This window comes from Periophthalmus magnuspinnatus, chromosome 15 (genome assembly GCF_009829125.3).
Source record: "Periophthalmus magnuspinnatus isolate fPerMag1 chromosome 15, fPerMag1.2.pri, whole genome shotgun sequence".
NCBI lineage: Eukaryota > Metazoa > Chordata > Actinopteri > Gobiiformes > Gobiidae > Periophthalmus > Periophthalmus magnuspinnatus.
Genome location: NC_047140.1, coordinates 19,118,637 through 19,130,752, shown reverse-complemented (window position 1 = coordinate 19,130,752; position 12,116 = coordinate 19,118,637).

The window sequence follows — 12,116 nt, the reverse complement described above, 5'->3', positions numbered from 1 at the left end:
TTCCCAACCATGGAGTCATAATGGCAACACCTGGCAGTCCCAAGGCATACCTTTACAATTAAGTCCTTTTCTAAATATACAGCAATGACATTTTAAACCTTCTATCAACATCTATCACCAATTTATCCTGTCTAACCCAAAACCAGAAATGCAGCATTATAGCTAGTAGTTTCAAACCACTGTCTTCTCTACCACTTAAGGGCTCCATATTATGCAATTTTCGGATCTGTTATAATGTTTCCTAATCACACACAAACCTGGAGTTGTGTTTGGTTTCATTCACACATGTTTAACATACAAATCTTGCATATTTAGATGGAGTTCTTCTCTCAAACAGAAAGTTCCATCTTGTGATGTCATGTGATAATACAGGAAGTGCTCTAGTGTTTTTAAAATCCATACACCTAGAATCATTTGGAGAATTTCAGCCCTAAAATGGTCAGTTTGTCCTAAAGGTAGCTTTGTGTTACTCAAACATATATGAATGAAACAAAACACAACTCCGGATATGTTTTTGAGGAGGTATCAAAATCATAACTTGACTAAAAGCTCACAAGAGTCAGTTTTGTGTAATGTATGACCTTTTAAGTAAGAGTAACATTTATTTATAGATGAGCCACACAGATCAGCTCACAAGGAGTTTTACAGATTGAAAATATTCATATTATTAAGAAGTTGAATCTTGCATCTCTTTCTCCCACTTTGAGGATGTCAGATTCTGTTTTAATTACAAAAAAGGACATTGCTGAAAAGCAGACGTGATAATTGCTTTTATTCATAAAGCTCACTTATTTTCCCCTAACTATAAAAATGATTGCTTAGCTTCAAGGTAATGGGAATTCAAATTAATCCAGCTAAGTTGTTTGCATTGCACATATTTGGATGCGTCGTTGTGTAGGTCAAATCTGTGTCTGGATAAAAATTAACCAAACCTCAGCAGTAAAAGTTAAATGCAATTATATTTTTAAGTTACCTGATTTGAAAACACATGGTGAGTCATGACAACCAATGCATTTTGTATCATTCACATTCAACCAAATCACGAGCTGTCACTTGCTGAGAATTGCTGCTAATTAAACTATTAATTATCTTTATAATGAGACAAGACTTGAAACTGCGTTAAGCACATCAAAAGAACGACATGGGATTTCTGCACTTTGATGGCGGCTGTGAAAAATATATCTAAACGAGAAGCGAAGACACAGATGCTTTATTAATGCGCAGAGATGGTTTAGGGCCTTTCTGAAGTTATGGAGAAGTCTTCTCCAACTCTTTTACAGGATTTAAGGTTCATAGCGGCTAATGATTCTCGTGACGGATGATTTATGGAGTTTAAAAACACAGGGGAGCACTTTCTATATTACCACATGACATCACAAGGTGGAACAGAGTGTTTTCTGTTTGAGAGAAAAACTCAGCCTTAATATGCAGGTTTGTGTGTTAAATGTATGAATGAAACAAAACACAACTCCAGGTATGTTTGTGATTATAACATGGATCAGAAAACATTGTACTATGGGTCCTTTCAAAACTACAAAAATCTCAAGTTCTAAGTAACTGTTTGAACATAAAAATCTGATTCACGATGTTGTGCTGTGTACACTTTGACAGACTTCCAACATTCAGCTTTTGTTACTTAGTAGAACTGCCAAATATTATATACTTAAGTCAGAGAAGCAAATTATTACTTAAAGGTTCTATATTACACAAAATTGTAGCCATATTATAATGTTACCTCATCAAAAACAGACCTGGAGTTGTGTTTTGTTTCATTCACACATTTGAGTAACCCTCATTAACCCTGTCTCAATGAAAAGTTACATACAGTGTCTAGTTTAAATAGTTTTGCTGAAGAATGATGTAAAACAGCTTTGTAAAAATAATTGTGAAACTTACTCGGAGTTCTCTGCCCTCCCTTTAAGGCCCATAAAGTTGAATAAATGATGGTAAAATACGAGAAGCAGTTCTTCACATCTCATACTAAGTGCTTTAATTTTCACTATACTCCCCATATGCATACAGTCATTCATTTGCTCATAAATAGCTCTAATTACCTCCTTTATAACCCTAACAAAGCATGTAGCCTCCTTCTCGCCTCACATCCGCTAACATGACGAGCTTCTATCAGTATCATCTCACTTTAATAATCTCTTTGAACACAGGAAAGTGCCTTGAGCAGCTGTGATTGTAATTTTTTAAGCTCAGAAAATCCCGGTCCCCCTCTCGTCGAGTGGCGGAGCTCTTCTCTGCTACAGTCTGTTACTCCAGGCCAGTCTTAGCCTCGACCTGAAGAGCAGAGTTAAAAAAGTAGCTAACTCCTCTGGGCTCATGTCGAAGAAAAGTGTTTGTTGTTTAGCATTGAGGGCAAAATATCCAAACATCAACAATCCTATTAAAGGTTTATAGAGCGCTGCAGTGCTGTGAAAGGGAACATGTGTCTGTATAAAAAGACATGGGTGATATCATGTGGTGCAATCAGAGGCAGAGGGGGATTAACTACCACAGAAATCAGTGATGCAAATGATAAAACAGATTATAATGCAACTTCAGGAAGAGTAAGGCTCAGAGGAGGAGGTGTGAAGTTGCATTATGGACAGTTTATAAGGAAAATTCTTTTTTAAAGGGAATAATGCTTGTGTATTAAATAAATATACTGTAGGGTAATTGATAAATTGTCACATTTTTATATAGCGCTTTTCTACCTTCAAGGCACTTGAAGCGCTTTACATCAAGGAACCACTCACCCACTCACATACAAGACACTACAATACAAGACAGCATCTATAAATAATCCCATAATAAATGACTTGCCCCATAGTTGTGATTAAGTAGAACAGAGGCTGGCGGCAAAACAAAAGATGATCATCATGTAACACAGGAACCATTAACAAAGTATTGTTCAAAAATTTATACCAACATTGACTCATTCAGTCTGGAGTAGACATTTGTCAAACCTAAACTCCTCAGCTGAGCTCATCTATTTTGAATACATGGTTTTAGTCATCATGGGATTACTTTGATACAAATTATTTAATATATAGTATACCTTATATTCACTCATGTTATTGTAGCCGTGACATATTCATTAATTGCATTGGATTATAAACATGGACAAATTAGTTTCAATATTATCATTGGCTATCATTTTTTCATCAACAGCGAAAGGAAGAATACTTTCAGTATTGTCATTGTATTTAGTTACAGGATACTCAATACCTGAATTAATATGTGTTTTGTAATGTATTCCGATACATGGTCCAGTACTGTATTCTTTACTTAGAATACTTTTACATGGAGTCGCAATCAGCAGGAAAAATTACCCATGCCTCACCACAAGAGCTGTGTTTTCTATATCTCTCATTTATTTGAAGCTGAATTTGTGTGATTAAGTGCTGAAGTGTATTCCTTTGATTTTAGGAAAGTATTCTGAATTCCACCAAATTAATTTCTAAATATGCTGGAATACAGTTTTCAGAATACATATTCTCGGTACATGTATTCAGTTACTTCCCAAAACTGTTCATAAATATATGACATTTCAAAATTAGTGGTTGACACACCTAGTATCCATATTATTACCAGTAGCTCAGCACTTCTCACTATCTAAACACTGTCAAACTCATTCCCTCACACTGCTCTGACACCTCCATTTTGTCTTTAAGGATGCATCAATTCTCCCACTAATTATCAATAGTGACAGACTTAATCACCGGGACACTGCGGCGCCGGGTAAATGGGATGTTCTTTGTCAAGATGCACAAAATTATCAGACAAACACAAACCACTGAATAACCCAGTGGCCTTTTTGAAGAGCAGTGATTAGACTCATTAAAAGTGAGGCGGAGAGCTGCAGTGTGCCAGGATAAAACAGGTCTTTGAATGAACCAAAATGTCACCATCACATTGACAAAGCCACATTATGTCACTTCAGAGGGCAATAAAATAAAGAGGAGAAATTAGATCTTAATTAGTATTCTTGGTTTCATCTTTGAGTGTGACAATTTACATTTGACATTTAGATGGGAATTTGCACTAACCTTGGCATTCATTTACCTATATCAGTTTTATATCTACATGAATCATAATCATCATACATCGTAATAGTTTGTTTTACTGGAAATTAGCTGTTAAGTAACCCATGGATACTTAATAGCTCATTTGGTAGCCTTTTGTTTATTGTGTGGTTCTTCCTGCTACCCACCTCACTTTTGTTGTGCTCTTGGGCAAGACACTTCACACACATTTCCTGTATGATTAAGATATCATTTGGTGGTGGCTGTAGTGATAGGTAAGGTACACTTTATTGTCCCTGTAGGAAATATTGTCCTCTACATTTGACCCATCTTTCAGTGCCACTGGAGCAACCTGTCAAGAGCTGGGACACATCTCCAGATCTTAAGCTAGGCCAGGTCAGGAGTAACTGAAGAACTGACCTATTTTACAAGTTTTGGGGTTGATGCGGGAAGTTTCCGTGCCCAGAGCAAAGCCTCACATACATGTAAACGGCGCACAAAAAGGAGCCCCAAGAGTTGAACCCAGAACCTTCTTGCTGTGAGGTGTGTGTGTCTAGCCGCTCCACCACCATGCCGCCGCAGTGTCAACATCCATCTGGGTAACTGTGGATACACTTGTGTCCAGGGTGGTCAAACCAGCCCCATACTCACTTCAGTTTAGTTAGTAGTTGAACATGGTGACTCTTAGTATCTAGAAAACAAATGCATTGGTATAATCTCCATAATATCCAACCCAAGCACCCAGCATCTTTGAGTATTTAGAAAAGCTCAATATTAAAATTGTATTATTATAAATGCTTCCTCTGATATACTAATTCTCGTTAGCGCCCAAAGACAGAACCTTGGCTTATTCACCCCTTTGTTTCGTTTACTTCTCGAAGCCACAGTGGCCAAAAACATATTATAAGTCTGGTCTTTTGCAACTTTCCCTACCAATTACTATTTTTCTAGGCATTCGTTTTAGTTTATGGCACAAAAGCTACTCCGAACTGTAAATTTAGGTCACAACATTTATATAAAAACCTTTAAACTCATCATAATTAAAAGCGTAGCGCAGCATGACACTTCCTTTAATTGCTTCTTGGTCAAAAAGTGCTTAGAAAGTGTCTATTTTATCATTTAGCATACCATAAAGAACAAAAATGAAAATTAGCTTTCAATTAATATTTCCCATTGCTATCTTTACGATTATAGGAGCATAAAATTCATAAAAACATTTGTGAGCTGGAATGTGCTGAGCCTGCGCCATCATGCATTCATCCGCTCTCTGCAAACCACATTTAATCTGAATGAATTATTAAGCACTTTAATGAATATTTCATGTTTCTTTATGGAAGCATTTAACACTCCCTGCAGAGGTAATGACATCCTCACCTGGGCCAGATACGGGCTGGACGTGGTCAGAGCTCAAAGAGGGAGAGTGTGACTAGAATGTGCTTTGGGGGAAACTGTTGTTAATATTAAAGATACCTGCTAGAGACACACTGCATGAATACAAAGATGGAGTATATACTGTAAACTGAAAGTAGCAATAGAATACACAAATTATGAGTAAAAAGGAGAGCAAATACAGGTATGTACAAATGCAGTCCACCTTAATATAAAAAAAAAAAAACTGCACTTGACATATACTTGACTTATAACTTGACCAAGTGTTGGCTATCACTATATTGATGCTGTTTCAATGCATTCATCAAGGAGTGGTCTGTAGTCCTACCTGCTTGAAGATACAAAAGATTTGCATAGGGTTTTTGTAATGTAGCTAGTCCATTACTATCATGGAGGCTAACAGGAAGAAAAGGACATACACAAATGTTTAAAATGTTTTATTGATAAATGTGTAGCACTGACTTGATTGTAACTGAATTGTGAGAATTTTTAACTTACCCATGTTGTCTGCCTTAGGTGTTTCGGCCAAATGAGGCCCCGGGGAGCCGAAGCACCTTAAGAAGGTTCCGGGGCAGACCATTGGGGGTTAACAAGGAGGGTTGTGATATATTTTAGCTTGTTGGTAATGTGATTATTTTCCACTGTTAAAATAATTGAATTTAAACGGAGCTCTATTTTAATTGACAATTTCATTGAATAAAATCGTACATTGATGGCTTGGAGCTGAATTTTAACAACAGAACTGGATCTGAGAAAAGATTTACCTGTTATACAGAATGGGCTCACCCAATTAGGGAGAGGCTCTATAAAAGGAAAAATCTCAGTAGCTACGTGAGAGGGTGCTGTATGTAACAGGTACTGCAAATGATGATTCTTTTAAACTTTTGCCTTGTTTTTTTTTGTAAATGGTTGTGGTGGAAAGTTCCTAGTTTGTGAACTGTGTTCACAGACTATGGCAATAAAAGTCTTCTGATTCTGATTCTGATTCTGGAAATAAAACGCACTTGGGTCTGCACTGGACTAACTGGCTCAGCTCTGCTCTGTTCCTCTTTTAACCGCTAAAGTTGCTATCCGGGCGATTACAGTTTTAAAACACAATAATACTTTCGTCACCTCCAATGATATTCAGTACTTCAAGGCCCTGTACACGATTTTTTTCCCATGTATTTGAGCAAAATGTGGAAGTGAACTTTAGCATTCTAGTTGTTGTTAGCTTTACCCATTCATTCATTTTCTTCCACTTATCCGTGGCTGGGTCGCAGAAGCACCAATGTAAGCAGGGATGCCTAGACTTTCCTCACCCCAAACACTTCCTCCAGCTCCTCTGGTTAGACCCCAAGGTATTCCCGTCTTGTCTCTGGGAATTGTGAAAAACGCTTATAAACTCACAGTGGATAAGGATGCTGAGAATGCATAAGGTAAAAAAGGAATAACTTCGAACCGCTGTAAACCATTTAAAATGAACTAGTTCTGTTTTTCCCACTTTTAAAACAATAAACGGGACTTTAAGTGTGCTGAACTGTGCAAACTAGTAAGTAAGGGGCAGTAAAAAAGTAAACCTGTGAATGCAAGAGGTACATTTTTAGTGTTGCAAATTTCTATTTCTATTTGGATAGACCTCCGCTGGCCCTGTTACTTAACCTGACTCCAGATTTTTTACACCTGAATCCCAGTGTTGTACCACCAGCCAGAGGTAATTTACACTGAGCAAATGAATTTAATGGTGGCATTAACTTTACCTTGATTTATGCTGGAGAAAGACTCGAGACTGACCTGTGCAGGTTTAAGTGCAGGTTTAAGTCATGGCTGAGTTTTTCTAATATTCATCTGCTGTAGTTTAAGTAATACAGGCATTTATAATGTTGTTCCCTCATCAAAAACACATCTAAAGAGGTTTTATATGTCATCCATCCATGTTTGAGTAATCTAGTGATCTCTTCCGGGCCGCATTCAAAGCCTTCTTACGGTTAGCAGTGTGATACTATCCAGAACTCAACCCAAAAGCCTACATCGCCCATGCTTCTGCACAGCAAGTATACAAAAGCATGATACAAAATAACATCTACAACTTCACAAACATGATGCGATGTGCAGGCGAGCGCTCAGCAGGGGGAGTGACTTAGTGTAGGGACCAAAGGGAAAGAGGATTCAGAACATCAGAAATGAAACTGAAACTTATTAAACATGTTAATACGTTGGTTTCAGCAAAGTGAGTGAGTTACCTTTTCTAAAGCAGGATTTAGCTATAGTGTTGTTTGAGTTGTTTTGAACTTCTTGAGCCTGTTGTTGACTAGTTCTTTAAGCTGCTGTTTTCTCCTCTCGCAGCTGTAGTAGTAGTACTTTAGTCCTTTGTAATAAGTCGTACTGCTGCCTTGTTGGAGACTCAGGGCAGGCCTTGATGAGCACTGAACCAATTTGAGTCCAAGCCCTCAGGAACTCTGAACCCTCCCAAACTAATTCCCTCTTTTCCCGCTCTTAAAACCTCATCTCTGCACAAACAATAGCAATGCTTTGTCAAAGTGACTCTAAAAGCTGTGCCAAGCATAATTTATCATTTGAATAACAATGGGCCACTTAACAGGGCTTAAATTGTGTGGCTCCTCTCTATCTGCTTCCCTGTGTCTTTGGTTTGTAACAGCGGACGATCATTAGCGCTGTGGTGATGTGGGGCGGCCTTATCGCTAACCGTCTCCTCTGAGTAAACTCCAGATGGAAACTACAAACCCCAAAGGCAGCAACTTGTTTTACTGTCACTGAATAGAACAGTTAGTATTGTTTTAACAGCAAAGAACAATGCAGTTAGGATTGGTAAACATGTTGAAGAGACGGCATTATAAACTGCTTTGGTGGGTTATTGTTTCAGTATATTATTCATTTTAATGTTAAGAACATTCTAGTTTCTACTATTTTTGCAATAATTTTGGTGTAAAACTAAAAACTTAGGTGAGTAGTTGCTTTCCTGGCTCACAGCAAGGAGGTCTGGGGTTTCATTCCCAAGCCTGTTGCATGTTCTTCCTGTGTCTTATTTTTATCTGGGGTGTACTTCAGGTTCCCCGATCAATAAGGAAAACATGCACAGTAGACACAGTAGTCTGGTTACAGGTGCGCTGTGTAACTTTTTTGCTTGTATCCATGGAGATGTTATTGATTTACCTGGAATGGTATGGCATTAAACTTATCTAACTCCATGGAAACAAGCAGGTGATACAACTAGAGCAAGTTACAGAGTATATCTATGGATAAGCAACCCACACAAAGCAAAAATGCAAGTGTTTCAAAGTATTTTGAGCAATAAAACAACTACAATTAAATAACTGCAAAATAGACAGGTTTAATGCCATACGATGGACCACTCCAGCAAAAGCAGTTAGATCTTTAGACATGTTTCTATATACATAAGTTTTGCAACCTCACATTTGAACCATTCAAATTAATTCACTGAAGCTTTTTACAGTGATATGTTTCTACCTCAATCATTGTCTTTTGATTAACACAACTATTAAACTTCTTTCTTTCAAAGTCCATGTGAATTCACAGTGACCTCTTCTGGACTGACAGGTCCTAAATACCTCCACTGTGCTGCGTTGGGCTCCATTGTTCCTCCTGGTTCATTACATAGAGATATCTCACATAATGAGATTTGCCATTAAAGAAGAAAAGAGTGAAACAGACCCCAGACATGTGCACAGCTCCAGTGGTAAAAGGATGAATACTATCAAAGCTGTATTCAATCTGTGAATTATAGTCTTTTTGTGAGTTTGGCCTCCGAGCACCTCACACTGAGCTCATCTGAAAAAGACCTCCATTTAATTCGCTCCCATATGTTGGAAATGTAGAATATTGTATGAAATTTGCTTCTTAGTTTCAAAATCGCCTTTGTAAAGTGGTGCATTCACCCATCCATCTGAAAACTAGAGATGTGTCAAAGATAGTAAACAATTAGACAGATACTTCCTCCTTTTACAGTTTGAAAAAGATTTTATTTTCGTCATCTCTCAAAATAGCAAGATTAGCACACAATGAAATCTAGTGTTTTGATTCTCTGCATTAAATCCAGCATCCAGGAAGGGCATCTGATGTAAAACAATACTCTTCTGTTTCCCCTATAAACTCAAAACATGAACAGCAGGACATGGGACCTCAAGACATGCACAATAGCAAGATGGATTCCAGCAATTTTTTTGTGAGTTCACAAAGTCACAAGAAGCATGCTTCAGCTGGTGCGATAGGGCCGTCCTCTGGTGGGCCGGAGGCTGGACCAATCATGACGCAGCATTGAGGTTTGATCAGAAGCCGAAGGCTAAGCTCCCAAGCAAACCAAACCAAAACAAGGCAACACCGACTGACGTACTTTGTTTAAAATACAGACTATTATGTTTGTTTGTGAAAAAGAAGATAGGTTCTTTGTGGAGAGGAAATATTTCTGTTAGTTATGGTGAAAGCCATCCCAGAATGATGAATGTGTAGAACTCAATTCAGGATGCTACACATATTAAAGTTCCGATCAAGCCAAACTCAAGATCTCTAGATGCGTCCTCAGGCACAGCAGTGTGGAGCCAAATGCTCCTGACAGGTTGCACCAGTGTGGTGACATTGATGTATGGGTCAAATGCAGATAACACATTTCCCTACAGGGACAATAAACTGTACCTAAACCATAAATAGAATAGTATGGAATTTTCTGAAGTGACACAAGGAAGTCAGTGATTGGTTTCACCCTTAACAAACCTCTGCAAAACCTTACTGGAATTAAGGAGAACAGGACTAATTCTAATGGTAAAAGAATGACAGTGATTGGCCAGGCTTGTAAAATGGCCTCCTTACAAGCCAAAGACACAATAAGCCCATAGACTCTGCATGTTTACTTGGTGAAGAGAGTGGAGCTGGGGCCCTGAACGGAGCTAAGCTTAGCACTGCTCGGGCCAAAGGGGACCTCTTACCATCAACTTCAGCCTTATTAAACTGATTAGCAACTCCAGCTAATTAACGAGAGACAGTGCCCTTTCTTGTCATGCCCCCAACGCACACCCCTCCTCCCCTCTCCTCCCCCTCTCTCTCCTCCCCCCCTCTCTCTTCTCTCAGGCCTGGCTTCTCCGTCTTCTTCTTTGCTCTGATTGAAGTCGGCGAATGGTAATTTTCATGCATCGTCTGGGCCGGCTGGATGGGAGGACAAGCTGTAATTACCTTAAACAAACAAGGCCAAGATTGCCTGAGAAGCTACCTCTTTATTCGGAGCTCAGCGATAGAGAGAACACAAGACTGAAAAGAAGAGGAAGGTTTCAAAACACATTTTATTATATGGGCAGTTCTGTCTGTTGAGTTTGATATGGTTTGAATCTGAGATGTATGTGTACATTCAGAACATGACTTTAAAGGCGCTGTACCTTTAGAGTCATGTCAGTAAAGCTAACAACTAGATGCTATTGTGCACTTCCTGATTATCAGACAGTAAAATTAAGTGCAGGCAGCATGCAGTAGATTTACTTTGACATCAAGAGCTGCTAATACTATATATATCTCCTACTAGGGCAAGACAAATACAGCTCAAATACAAAAAATCGGGTGCACAACCTTTTATCTGTGTGTATGGATCAGGTGGTAATGGAATGAAAGTGATAACAGAGAAATATGCCACACATGAAGGAGGTGCAAAGGATTGTTTATTGAATACAGAATGAATATGACTTGAGATGAGGCGAGTGGTTTTGCTGCTGCGGTGAATTATCTTCTTTGAATTTGTTCCAGTTGTGCCCATTTGTTATGCTATATCTATTATATGGAAAGCCCTTGCAGACATTTCATTTATTGCTGGTGACTACATGTATTATTTTAAATGTGCAAATCCACATTCTAAACCAGCATTGGTACAAAGGTAAATTGTGTGCTCATTGTATTATTCACTAATTTGAGGTTTCATCGTCACAGTTTGATCTCAACGGTCTCCTCTCAGGTATGTGTCTCCATTCTCAGTTTGACGTCTTCCATGTCTTAATAAATATTTGCTAATGACCTTGAAAATCCCTTAAATGAAGCTGTTTTCCTGTGTAACCCCTCTGACGCTGTGTGTGTGACTATAGCTCTGTGTTGGTTGTGTCTGAGCCCAGTTTGAGCTCCAGTCTCCAGCCTCTCTCTCTCTGCTCCTGCTGCTAACGCTGATTGTGACTTCTTTGTGTCTCTGCCTCCTCCAGAGAGGCTAATGCGGGCGCTTTTTTCTCCTCCAATCTCTGCAAATGCCAAGTGTAACTGGTGCCCCTATTGCTCCTAATTAATGCATGATTAAAGACTGAAATAAGGGATTCTACCAGCGATTTGTTTTTCAAGGAGTGAGAAATTAATCCCCTTTGGATCTGGCGGAATCGTTTAAGGATTGTCCTTGTTCTGTTTATCAAATAAACCAAGTAATTAGAGACTTTAGATAAGTCGGCTAAATTGATGCCCGCCCTGTGTCTTCGCTGTTGGCTGATAGAAACAGCTGTGTTGCGCTGGTAATATGCAGCTTTATACATGTTCAATAACAATGCCCTTTGTGTTGGTGGAGCTGTAATTACACTGGGGAGAAGCTTGACCTCGTGAGCGTGTCTATCTTAGCTCTATCACTGTATTTTATTTCCCTATGCAGTGGTACATCACAGGGGAGTTTACGCACATCTGCTAAATGCATTACATGAAGGGTTTTTATGCCTTGACGTTTACTTACATGGATATTACACCGGA